The sequence below is a fragment of the Aquarana catesbeiana genome, linkage group LG05, assembly GCF_042186555.1.
Source record: "Aquarana catesbeiana isolate 2022-GZ linkage group LG05, ASM4218655v1, whole genome shotgun sequence".
Taxonomy (NCBI): domain Eukaryota; kingdom Metazoa; phylum Chordata; class Amphibia; order Anura; family Ranidae; genus Aquarana; species Aquarana catesbeiana.
Genome location: NC_133328.1, coordinates 492,268,454 through 492,280,814, shown reverse-complemented (window position 1 = coordinate 492,280,814; position 12,361 = coordinate 492,268,454). Strand labels below are relative to the sequence as shown.

The 12,361-nt window shown below is 38.5% G+C and overlaps 1 protein-coding gene and 1 long non-coding RNA gene across 2 annotated transcripts in view; one reads left to right on the top strand and one right to left on the bottom strand.

Moving 5' to 3' along the window:
• LOC141145133 (uncharacterized) overlaps window positions 1-12,361 on the top strand; it is a 51,421-nt gene that overhangs the window by 29,840 nt on the left and 9,220 nt on the right. The window contains exon 2 of the long non-coding RNA XR_012244517.1: window positions 7,816-7,907. This is a non-coding gene — a long non-coding RNA (uncharacterized lncRNA). The remainder of the gene's footprint in view (window positions 1-7,815; window positions 7,908-12,361) is intronic.
• The window catches only part of LOC141145132 (desmoglein-4-like), a 90,529-nt gene that overhangs the window by 74,373 nt on the left and 3,795 nt on the right, over window positions 1-12,361 (bottom strand). The gene's annotated exons all lie outside the window — the stretch shown is intronic.

Below are 12,361 nucleotides of genomic sequence, written 5' to 3'. Positions count from 1 at the left end.
TTCAATAGAATAAAGTAGAATAGGGTGACCTTTAATCACAGAACTCATGGGGCATATTCACAAAGAGAAGAATGCACCAAACATTCACTGCAGTTGAATCAATGCATGCACCAAAAAGACACACCTGCAGTAAATGTTTGGTAGATGTCATATCCAATGCTTTATAAAAATAGCCCATAGATATTTTGTAGAATTGCTTTTGTTATTAATAGGCCTTTGCAATTTTGCAGTTTTGTGTTGGTTTCTATTATGTTCCAGTGAAATGTTTCCACATAGCTAGATGTTTAACGGTGCTTTCATACCTGCATGATGTCTATGCAGTAAAATGTAATACTGAGTCCTTGATGCCCTCTGAGTTCACAGGACATGGTTGTCAGAGCAAGCTCCTCTTCCTAGCAACTAGACATGTGCGGTTCGTTTTGTTCCGAATTAAAATTCGGACAAATTTTCGTTATTTGGAAATTCGGATGTATCCAAATTTTCAAATTAGAATAGTCCCGAATTTAAATGAATCCGAAATAACGTAATTCGAAATTCAAATTGTTCTAGAATAGTTTTCGAATACTTTTTGAATTTTAATAGTTTTCAAATTCGAATACTTTTCGAATTCGAATAGTTTACCAATTTCCAAAGAGAATAAAATAGAATAGAAAATAAAGGAATAGAATAGAAAAAAAAAATGTTTTTCTCTATTCTATTGCTTTATTTTCTATTCTATTTTATTCTTTTAGGAAATCGGAAAACTATTCGAATTCGAAAACTATTCGAATTAGAAAACCTTTTCAAATTCGAAAACTTTTCAAATTTCAAAACTATTCGAATTTGATTCAAAAACTATTTGAAATTGTTTCGAAAACTTTTCACATTCGAAAACTATTCGAAATTGATTCAAAAACTTTTTGAATCGATTCGAAAACAAATAAACAAAACAAATTCTGAAAATGAATGAAACAAATTTAACTAAACAAATTTATGTAAATAACGAATCGAAAGGAAAGGAAACAAAATACATTTTTTTGTTGTGCACATGTCTACTAGCAACATCCTGGAACTCTTGGAATGCAATTTGGTTATTTGGTTATTTCTTCAATGCCCGACCTTTTAGCTGTTGGGTCAACCAACCAGAATTCAGTTGGACAATGGCACAGCAGTGTCTTACATCAACCATCAAGGAGGCACCGAAGTCACACTGCTCAAAGAGGGCAGGTTTTTCACCAGGGAATCTTGGACCTTCATAGTGGATGCTCTGATGACTCCATGGGATCAGTTTAATTTGATCAAACTTTTCCTCCTGTAAAGCATCTTCCTTATCTGCTCCACAGGATTAAGATGGAGGGCATTTCAGTTATCCTCATTACATCAAACTGGCTTGGGAGAACGTAGTACTCGGACATACTGGACAGATATTTGGTAGACTCTGGGCCCTCCTGGATTGCTCAGACATTCTATCCAAAGGCCCAAGACACCATCCTGCTTATTGATCACTGGCATTAACTGCATTGCTGTAACCTTGAGTACCATCAAGGGACAAATCTCCGTCTTGGCTATTTTGTTTCAGACATTGTTGGCCTTCCATCCTTTAGTCAAGGCCTCTGTGTAGGATGCCACATACATTGCTTCCCTGTACATTCCCTTATAAATCTGTGGGACCTTAACCAAGTTCTCTCAGCCCTTCAGAAGCTGCCCTTTGAACCTATTTAGGATATTTATTTGTCTGACCTCGCTCACAGGGTGACTCTTCTTGTTACTGTCACCTCTGAGCAGCAGTCTCTGAATTAAAGTCCTTGTCCTGTAAAGAACCTTTTGTAATTTTACGCAGTGTCAAAGTTGTCATGCATGCTAAAGAATTTTTTTCTCTAAGATGGTTTCCTCTGTCCACCTCAACCAGGACAATATTTTTTCTTCCTTTTGAACTGCTTGAAACAGTTTTCTTTCCACTATCTTGACATGGCATGCTCTGCGAGAGTCTACCTTTCAGCTATAGCCTCCTTTCTGCAATCAGATTTGTCCTTCCTGAAGGTTCTCACAAGGAACTGCTTCTTAGTCCACCATTTCTAGGTGGATTAGATAAGCCATCATTTAAGCCTATAGCGTAAGGGATAGAGTTCCTTCCTTCCCTGTGAAGACACATTTTACCAAATCAGTGCTTCATGGGCTTTTCATCACCAAGCTCCAGTTTCTCTCATGGCTGTCACCTGTTCTGTTCACACATTTGGTTTTACCAGGTGAATGTGCAGGCCTTGAAGAATGCAATAATAATTCTGTTAATCAATTTGACAAAAACTCTATGACTAACTTGAATGTTTGACAATGGGTCTTGTGACTAGGAACACCAACAGTTGTGCATTCCAAGTTCTCTGCTGCAAAGGCAAGTAATATTTTTACGACAAGGGGCATTTTAGTTTTGGACTTAGAAAATCATTTTGTGGTTACAAAAGGGGTTAAACTATGCTGACTGATTGGCATTCAGTTAACCCAGGTAGAGCCCTCTCCATGACTTCCTGTTGGTCCTTGCTGGTCCCTCCCCTGACAGTCCCCTCTTTGCCCTTCTACTTCTCCACCCTCATACTGAAAACTACCCACACTGGAGTTTTATATTTACAAACTTATTTCTTTATACTTGCACTCAGTCTATCCTATCTTATCTAAGCCTAGGTCAGAAATGAGATTTCTGCCGTAACTTTGTACTAGTTTTATCAAAGTCGAAACCTACTTTTGATTAAATAACTGTCCGGCCATATTTGACTAAAAAAAGAATGGATAAAAAAAAAAAAAAACCCAGGTAGAGCCACTTATACAGCATCAATAAGGCTCCTTTCATATGGGCGGCCAGAGGTGGTAAAAACAGGCCGTTGATTTGTGTTTTTACTCCCCCCTGACCGCCCACCTAAAAATGGATAGGGTTCCACTCACATTGCAGTACACATTGCCGTGGCAGTGTGAAAAGAGCCTAGAAGGCCTGTGAAATCGGTCATATCACCATATTACCAAATTTGGCCTGTGCACCAACAGACAAACTTTTGCTGTTAATTATTATAGTAATGACTAAGCGCACAGTGGGGTTGATTCACTAAAGACAAGTAGACTGTGCACTTTGCAAAGTGCAGTTGCTCCAGAGCTTAGTAAAAGAGGTAAAGCTTCACTTTGCAAAGAATACCCAATCATGTGCAAGGAAAAAAAAAATAAAACATTTTTGCTTGCACATGATTGGATGATGGAAGTCAGCAGAGCTTGTGCTCATTTACTAAGCGCTGAAGCAGCTGCACTTGCAGAGTGCACTATTTTCCTTTAGTAAACCAACCCCAGTATTTTGTATACTTATCATGTATCATGGCTTTTTTTATGTCAAAAAAATTTGAATCTTTGTATGCACTTTGTGCTATGTTGGATTCCAGAATAAATTAAATTAAAAAAAAAACAGTAAGGCTTTAAATTGTTTCAAATTTATGAAACAAAGAAAAAAAAATGTTTGTTTCTCCAACATTTCATATTCCTGATATGTGCCTATTGTACCATGTTTTCGTATGAGAAAGCATCCTGTTATCTTTGTATTGCTTCCTTTATGTGAAACTCTTGTTCCTGCCAGTCCCTCTGCTTTCCTATTAAAAACTGACCACATTAACCAGGAGAGTACAACGTGGTCAGTTCTCTAGCTGTACTGGGTACACAGCCTGCTCTCCTCCAATGATCAGACTTGTTCTGACATGCCCCCTCTGCACAGCCATTCACTGGGAAGTTCAGTGAGCTGCTGCCTCTCCTTCCCCAGCTCTTATGCAGCTGTGAACAGAGGGAATGTGATCAAAATGTTTTGTCTTTTATTACTATTTTAAACTGAACGGGTTGTTTTACAAGTTAATCATTTACAATCACTAAGTGAGAGCTAAAGAAGACTTTAGTGTGTCTTATGTTTCTATGTATGTAATAAAAAGGCATATAAGACCCACATTCCCTTTTGACATGGGTTTTATATTTTTATGAGGCCGTCCTCATAATTTCATATCACTGATCAAACAGGTTAGTCAGGAAGACAATAGAAGTGGATGTAGTTCCACTAATACACTCTCACAAGAAGTTCAAAGAATACATGACATTACATTTACATGTGTCTTCTATTTGATGTCCAGATATTACTGGGACCTTTCTTCCAGGCCTGGAAGAAAGGTTCCAGTAATGTCCAGACATGACCTCAAACTAACTGGAGGGAAGTTCAAAACTAATCTTAGAAAGTATTATTTTACTGAAAGGGTAGTTGATACTTGGCATACGCTACCAGCAGAGGTAGTGAGACAGTCAACAGTAAATGGCCTCAAACATGCTTGGGATAAACATAGATCCATAGTCAGACAACAAAAAAACAAACAAGACAGCAAAAAAAAACAACAAATGGGCAGACTCGATGGACTACTTGGTATTTTTCTGCCATCACTTTACTATGTTTCTATGTTTCTTTGTCAGTGGTTTTAGATTTCAAATTAACAATTTAAATAAATATGGGTATTTGATTATGTGGGAAACCTGAACACTGGTGCAACATTGGTGAAAAGAGTGTTGAACCAAACAACCAAAACCAAAAGTTAGACTGCTGACATTTAAAGGGAAACACTGCCTTTTTCATATCTTGAATGACTTGTACTGACTCAAAACTTCTGTTTTTATGTTTGCATAAGGAGTACACAAGACTATTCAGCCTTTTCTATATATAGAAATATAATGTCCAGAAGATATGAGGTTGATTTATTAAGGGGAAATAGATCATTTACCTTGAAAGTGCAGTTTCACTTTGCAAGGTAAGTGTCCTTGGAGCTTAGTGAATGTGGTGAAGCTTCACTTTGCAAAGAATACCCAACCACATACAAGGAAAAAACAACACTTGATTGGATGATGGAAGTCAGCAGAGCTTCACCTACTTTTCTAAGCTCTGGAGCAAATTGCCTTGAAGAGTGCAACTGCGCTTGCAAAGTGAAGAGACTCTTCGCCTTTAGTAAATCAGCCCCAAAATGTGTCTAGTGCTAATTTTGACACAGGTGGCAGTCCCTACAGATTCAGGTGTTCAGTAGGTGATTTCATATAAAAGAATATATAATGTATGTACTATATAAAAGAAAAATAAACAAATAATAATGTTGCCCATTGAGGGCAAATGAAAAAAAACAAACATATCTTGAGAACCAGAGTGCAGAACAGCTTTGGCTATTTAAAAAAAAAAAAATTAAAGAAAAGGAAGCCGCATCCAGGCCCGTTCACATCTCAGGATCTGGGATTGCAGACAGAATCGCAGCGTTCCCAGTGCTCCCAAAATTGTGTGACAATCAAAGCAAAATGTACTATGAGCATTTGGGTGCCATTATCCTTCAATGGCACCCCAAATGCAATGTAATTCTGCTGCGATTGGCGCACGGCAAACCACGTCTTCACAAGTCATGTGAAGCTTGTCAGCAGGAAAAGGAGCAGGAGCTTCTTTTCGACTGGCAAACTTGAATAGGCTGCCCTATGCAACCTGCAGAATTGCGTAAAAATCACAGTATCAAAATCACCAAGCGGGAATGCTTCAAGACACTGGATTCACATCACTGTATTGGATTGTTTTTTATTTATTTTTTATTTTTTCCTTATTTTTTCCATTTTGTATGGACTTTGTCACACAATATATGCTCACTAAAAGGAATTTTTGGTTATTTCTTTTTATTCACTTGTCACAGGGTGATAGAAGTTTAGCAACATCAACCATTTTTGTTTAAAATGATTAAGTTTGTTGTGATATGAATATTTTTTAACATTATTGTTTTTATTTTATTCACTGTTTCTCTTCATTGAGAGACATTGTTTTATTGTATTTCTCCACTTTATTTCATGTTATTTAGTCTTAGCTCCACTATTTATTTCACTATTAAGTTTTTATTGTTACCATTGTTTGCTTTTCAGGTACACAATTTGTCTGCAGCACTGATTTATTTATCTTGACAGCAACAGCGTTTGCTCTCACGATACATAAATCAGCGACTCCAGCGCTGTAGGAGGTGATTTCACCACCACAGTTAAAAAAGAAAAAAAAAAGGTTTTTTATTAGAAGTGGGTGGATGCAGGGCGGTATTCTAATGGTGGGCATACCCACCGATCAATCTCTTTTTTCGTTCAGCCCACAGACTGCAAGAAAAAAAAGAACATTTTAATATATGCCCAACAAGGACCAGCAATGTACTGGTATGTTGCTGGACTTTGAGTGGTTATACCAGAATGATGCCTGCAGGTTTAGGTATCATCTTGGTATTGTTCTTTTCAGCCAGCGGTCAGCTTTCATGTAAAAGCAACCCTAGTGGCTAATTAGCCGCTAGGCTGCCTTTACAAGCAGTGGGAGGGAACGCCCCCCCTCCCGCCGTCTTCCATGGTTTTCTCAGGCTCTCCTGTCCCACCAGGGAACCTGAGAATGCACGTGAGAAAACAAATGAGAGCTGCAAAATGCTCACCATGCCTCTTAGCAAAGTGTCTACTTTCTAAAATGGGGTCATTTGGGGGGGTTTTGTGCTATCTGGACATTTCAGGGCCTCTGGAACTGTGATAGTTAGTGAGAAGTGAAATCACCATTTTACACCCTTAGTAATCCTGAAGACGGTGATTGGATTTCAGGGTCCTGTGTGCGGCTAGGCTCCCAAAAGGTCCCACACATGTGGTATCCCTGTTTTCGGGAGAAGCAGCAGAATGTATTTTGGGGTGTAATTTCACATATGACCGTGGCATGTTTGAGCAATATATCATTTAATGACAACTTTGCGGAAAAAAAAAAAATTATTGTGATTTTCCCGAAACTTGTGGCGAAATATAAAATGGACTCAACATATAGCAAATAGCTTGGGGTGCCTACTTTCCAAAATGGGGTCATGCGGGGGGGGGGGGTTGTGCTATCTGGACAATTCATGGTCTCCGAAACTGTGTAAGGTAGTGAAGAGTGAAATCAAAAATTTACGCCCTTAGGAAGCCTGAAGGCGGTGCTTGATTTTCGGGCTCCTGTATGCGGCTAGGCTTCCAAAAAATCCCACACATGTGGTATCCCCATAATCAGGAAAAGCAGCAGAATGTATTTTGGAGTGTCATTTCACATATGCCCTTGGCATATTTGAGCAATATACCATTTCAGTGACAACCTTGTGTAATTGTTTTTTTTTTTTTTTTTCCTTTTCAATCACTTATGACAAAAAAAAAAAATATTTATTGTGCTCAACATGCTTCTGAGCAAATTCCTTGGGGTGTCTACTTTCCAAAATTGGGTCATTTGGGGGGGGTTGTACTGCCCTGCCATTTTAGCTCCTCAAGAAACAAGACAGGCAGTCATAAACTAAAAGCTAAATTCCAGAAAATATACCCTAGTTTGTAGACGCTATAACTTTTGCGCAAACCAATAAATATACGCTTATTGAATTTTGTTTACCCAAGACATGTGGCTGAATACATTTTGACCTAAATAAATGACTAAAATTAAGTTTATTGTATTTTTTTTATAACAAAAAGTAGAAAATATCTTTTTTTTTCAAAATTTTCAGTCTTTTTTCCTTTATATCGCAAAAAATAAAAACCACAGATCTGATCAAATACCACCAAAAGAAAGCTCTATTTGTGGGGAAAAAAAGAACGCAAATTTTGTTTAACCACAACATTGCATGACTGAGCAATTACCAGTTAAAGCAGCGCAGTGCCAAATTGTAAAACGTGCTCTGGTCAGGAAGGGGGTAAAACCTTCCGGGGCCGAAGTGGTTAAAGACCTATTGTAATTACACTTATTTTTCAGATTTTCCCCCATATTGAAATTGGTTATTTTTACAGGGATCTTTTTAAAGTAAGCATTTGGGGCAGAACCAGGATCTTTCAGCACCAAGCTTGGTACAAGAGGGTATACTACTCTGGAGCAGGAGAAGGTATGTACACATTTGAAAAGGTAACGTACTTTTAGAGTAACAGCGGTTATATGATATATGTATTTATCTATCGTGTATATATGCCCTTCTTGTATTTTTTTTTTACTTGAATAGGTTTTTAGTCTAGCCAACGAATACTCCTTAAAGAGGTGTTCTGCCCCCTTACGAAAAAATTAAAATTCAGCAGCTACAAATACTGTAGCAGCTGACTTTTAATATTAGGACACTTACCTGTCCAGGGTTCTCGCGATGTTGGCACCCAGCTGATTTTGGCATCAACTGTTGGGTGCTGCCGCCGCCATTCTTGGTAAGGGAAGCCGGCTCTGAAGCCTTGCGGCTTCACAGCCAGTTTCCTACTGCGAATGCGCAAAACAGGCATTATTTTTTTTAATTGGCCGGCAGTGGAGGAAGGAGGATGGGGGGTGAACATCCGGAAGTCAGGAAAGGGTACCTGTCAAAAACAGGTACCCATTCCCCCCTGAAACATGCCAAATATGGCACCGGGGGTGGGGGGGGACGACGACAGATAAGCGGAAGTTCCACTTTTGGGTGGAACTACACTTTAAGTTTGATATGTCTCAGGGCAATATTGGACAGACTTTATTTGTTATGGGATGCTTACGTGTGCCTGGCCTACTATAAGTAAAACATTACATTTGCACTACAATCTTTGCTCAAAGTGCACTTGCCATTTGATGTTATTGAGTCAGGAGTAGTGTTAGCACATAAATGCAAATTCTCTATTGTGCCTTTTACATTTTGACTAGGTAACCCAGTGTATACCTGGCAATAGGCACAACACATTTCCAAAATAACTCTGGCCAGACCAGATGGCTCCTATCTCTAGGAAGCGGCAGATACCATTGATGTAACGATGGAGGAAAACACTACTGTATATATTCTGAGCATGTGATAAGTTTTACAAAGAGTAAATCATTCACACGATTTACATGTAAAAATGTCTAGTGCTGAAGTTTGTTTTTTATTTTAAAGATTGTTTTTATTTGAAAAGGGATGTTCGAGAGTTGTAAACCTTTTTGCAATGGTCAGTCACTTTCTAAGGTTATTTGTACTCCAAATCTGACCTTGACTCAGTAAATAAATGTGAGCTGGACAATCATATTTCAGATTCCACATATAGTCCCTGCATACAGTATATGACATGGTATTGTACAGGTTTAGGAAATTAAGGTTCTCCCCTCCCATATTTACAGGCTACTGAGATAACTGCAGCCTTAAGCACTGTTCTTAGGAACAAATAGTAGTTTCTTCAAACTATGAATACGATGGACTGTAGAATTTTGTGTCATGTACTCATTAGAATTTGTTACATACTATACTTTTGAAAGACTGTCATTTGAGGACATGGTATTCATCATTGTTCTCAGCTTGTTGATTGTGTAGTTAAAAACAAGTTTTGGATTTAGCTATACATTGACACCTCTTTCCTCTTGCACTGGTGAAGCAATCTCATTGAGTAACTTACTAGTTTGGGATAATATAAGCAAAGGGCTAAACACTAAAAACACATACACAAGTCTGTGTACATGTAAAAATCTTTATTTTAGGTAAAATTTTATTTCTTTCACCACTTAAATAGTAAAAGCAGAGAAAGGTAAAACCTTTTTTTTTTTCATCTGTCCCCCTATTTGGGAATTTTCCCTCACTTCCTGTCAGGACTAGAAATGATGTGAAAACTCTTGAATGGGGGCACAAACAAAAAGAACAATACATTTCTAGCAGAGTGGGGAAGGAGCAGAGATTATAACAATGATTTTTTTGGCTTTCATGATGACAACCACACCTTTCCATTTTTGTATGCTTACATCTCCTTAATGAGGTCACAGACAGACATAAAAACCTAACAGATATTTTAATTTTTCTCAACCCTATCTGGTGTAAGACTATAAATGGTGAAAGAAAGATAATCAAGAGCATTATTTTTTTCCTTTAGGTGACATGTTGTGTTTGAACCTAACAAAAAAACTGCTGCTTTAATAAATACAGTTTTCCTCTGTTAAAAAAGAAAAAAAAAGAAAAATCACTTTAAAACTCATATCCTCGCTCCGTTGCACTGGCATTTGAAAATAACTCATGGAAGAGTGCCCTGTTTTGGATTTGAACCTTTGTTCTAATTAGGCTCATGAGAACTCTGTGAGCAAACAGTGCCAAAAACGTAAATACAAAAAAAGTGTTAAAATGTACAGGACTGTAAATCATCTTCTGACCCATGTTTTTGACATCCAAATTCCCAAATATTTATCTTCCCCTCTAGGGCTTCCTAGAGGGGAAATCTTCCCCAGAAGATATTGGGGTTGATTTGCTAATGGAAAAGTGCTTGATATAGCAAATATATGTTCACTTTGAAAAGTGAATGTGAGTGAATAAGTAAAGCTTTGTTCACTTTCAATACCTAATCATGTGTTAGAAAAACGTTACCCTGACGTTACGCAAATATGCGGCCTTCCGTTTGAAGGGATTGTACCAGGGTGATGCCTGCAGCTGCAGGCATCGCCCCGGTACCGTTTTTTAGAGCTGACGGTCAGCTCTCTTGTAATGACAACTGATGAGGCTAAGCAACCACTTTGCTGATATTACAAGCAGTTGGAGGAGACCCCCCCCTCCCATGGCATCCCACGGCTTGCCCGGGTTCTCCTGTCCTATCGGCACGCCCGACGGCTGGCCGAAGACCCGAACAAAGTCTGAATCGGCTTTGATCGGGTCTCAGATCTAGTAACTCGAAAGCGATGTCATGACATAACTTCTGGTTTACTGAAGACTTAAAGGCGCCAAATTTTAAAAAATGACAGTATTCAAAACTGCCAAACTTGGTGCCCGCAGAAGTGAATGCATACTTAAGTCGCGCCCGCAAATGTAAACAGTGTTCAAACCACACATGTAAGGTATCACCGCGATCATTAGAGCGAGAGCAATAATTCTAGCACAAGACCTCCTCTGTAACTCTAAACTGGTAACCTGTAAAATATGTTAAAGCATTGCCTATCAAGATTTTTAAGTACCATAGCTTGTCGCCACTCCACGAGTGTACGCAATTTTGAAGCATGATAATTTTTCACATTATACAAAAAAATTTGGGCTAACTTTACTGTTTTTTTTTTTTAATTCATGAAAGTGTATTTCTTCCAAAAAAAATTTCATTTGAAAGACCACTGCGCAATTACAGTGTGACATAAAATATTGCAACAATGGCCATTTTATTATCTAGGGTCTCTGCTAATATATATATAATGTTTGGGGGTTCTAAGTCATTTTCTAGCAAAAATATGGATTTTAACTTGTAAGCAACAAGTATCAGAAAAAGGCTTATTCATGAAGGGGTTTAAAAGGATAAGTTCACCTTTAGAACAAATATAATAATAAATGCATAAGATTTTGAAGTTTAACCGCCTGCCGACCAACGCACGCCGATTTACGTCGGCAGAATGGCACTGGCAGGCAAAAGGGATTACAGGTACGTCCCCTTTAAGAACCGGTGTCGCAAGCGCGCCCGCCGCGGTCTCCGTGACCGTGACCTTGGGTCCCGCAGACTGGATGTCTGCTGGGTGCCCAAGATCGTGTCACAGAGAGGAAGAACTGGGAGATGCTTTTGTAAACAAAGCATTTCCCCATTCTGCCTAGTGACAGGACAGTGATCACAGCTCTCTGTCATCGAGATCAGTGATCGCTGTCCTGTGTGTTGAAGTCCAGCCCCCTCACAGTTAGAATCACTCCCTAGGACACATTTAACCCCTTCACTGCCAGTGTCATTTACACAGTAATCTATGCATTTTTATAGCACTGATTGCTGTAAAAATGACAGTGGTCCCAAAATAGTGTCAAAAATGTCCGATGTGTCTGCCATAATGTCGCAGTCCCAATAAAAATCGCAGATCACCGCCATTGCTAATAAAAATATTAATATTGAAAATGCTATAAATCTATCCCCTATTTTGTAGATGCTATAAATTTTGCGCAAACCAATCAATATTATTGCGATTTTTAGAATACATATCGGCCTAAACTGAGGAAAAACATTTTTTCTATACATTTTTGGGGGATATTTATTATAGCAAAAAGTAAAAAATATTGCTTTTTTTTAAAAATTGTCACACTTTTTTTGTTTATAGTGCATAAAAATAAAAACCGCAGAGGCGATCAAATACCACCAAAAGAAAGCTCTATTTGTGGGAAAAAAAGGACATCAATTTTTTGGGGGTACAACATTGCATGACCGCGCAATTGTTAGGTAAAGCAACGCAGTGCCGAATCGCAAAAAGTGCTCTGGTCAGGAAGGGGGTAAATTCTTCCGGGGCTGAAGTGGTTAAAAATGTGCATTTATTTTTAATTTTTTTTACACAGGTGCCTGCAAAGCACTGGACCAGAGATCAGTGGATCGCAGGTACAAAGTCAGGCACCTGCAGACACTGCCGACAACTCTCTGTCCCGTACCTCCA